The sequence below is a fragment of the Eurypyga helias genome, unplaced genomic scaffold (genome assembly GCF_000690775.1).
Source record: "Eurypyga helias isolate BGI_N326 unplaced genomic scaffold, ASM69077v1 scaffold8026, whole genome shotgun sequence".
In the NCBI taxonomy this organism is placed as follows: Eukaryota; Metazoa; Chordata; class Aves; order Eurypygiformes; family Eurypygidae; genus Eurypyga; species Eurypyga helias.
The window spans coordinates 66,387-66,866 of record NW_010255949.1 but is presented as its reverse complement, the minus strand read 5'-3'; positions in this window follow the sequence as shown (position 1 = coordinate 66,866).

Genomic DNA, 480 nt, shown 5'->3' with positions numbered 1-480 from the left:
TACGCTGCAGCTAAAGAGAACGCCAAGGACAGCTGAGGCTGAACAAGATGACAGACCTAAGAGCCCACGATCCCGTAAGGTTAAAATAAAAGAGTCTGAAAAAGACGAAAGGAATCTAAAGCCGCGCTCCAGCTCCGGGTGCCGCGCAGCGCCCGTCGCTGTTCCTCAGGTTGCTTTTAAACAGTGCATCAGAGGGGGAAGAAGCGCCAATTGGCAGAATGCAAACCTCGCCTTCTCGTCGTGTTGAGTAATCTCCTGCCTACTGAATATGAAAATGCTTTGCACGTTCTAGCTGAATGCTAATACTGCTGCTAAGGCCCTGCTGCTACAGTGGTATGAATTGGACAGTGGAGGCCTGCGAGGTCCGACTTCATTCATGCCCTTCCCCGTGTCTCGTGGTAACGGAGGACAGGAAGGGGATGTGTATTTAGTGGAGCTGGTGGGAAGCGTCTGCTACTCTCGTCCCAGTTAACTGCTCCC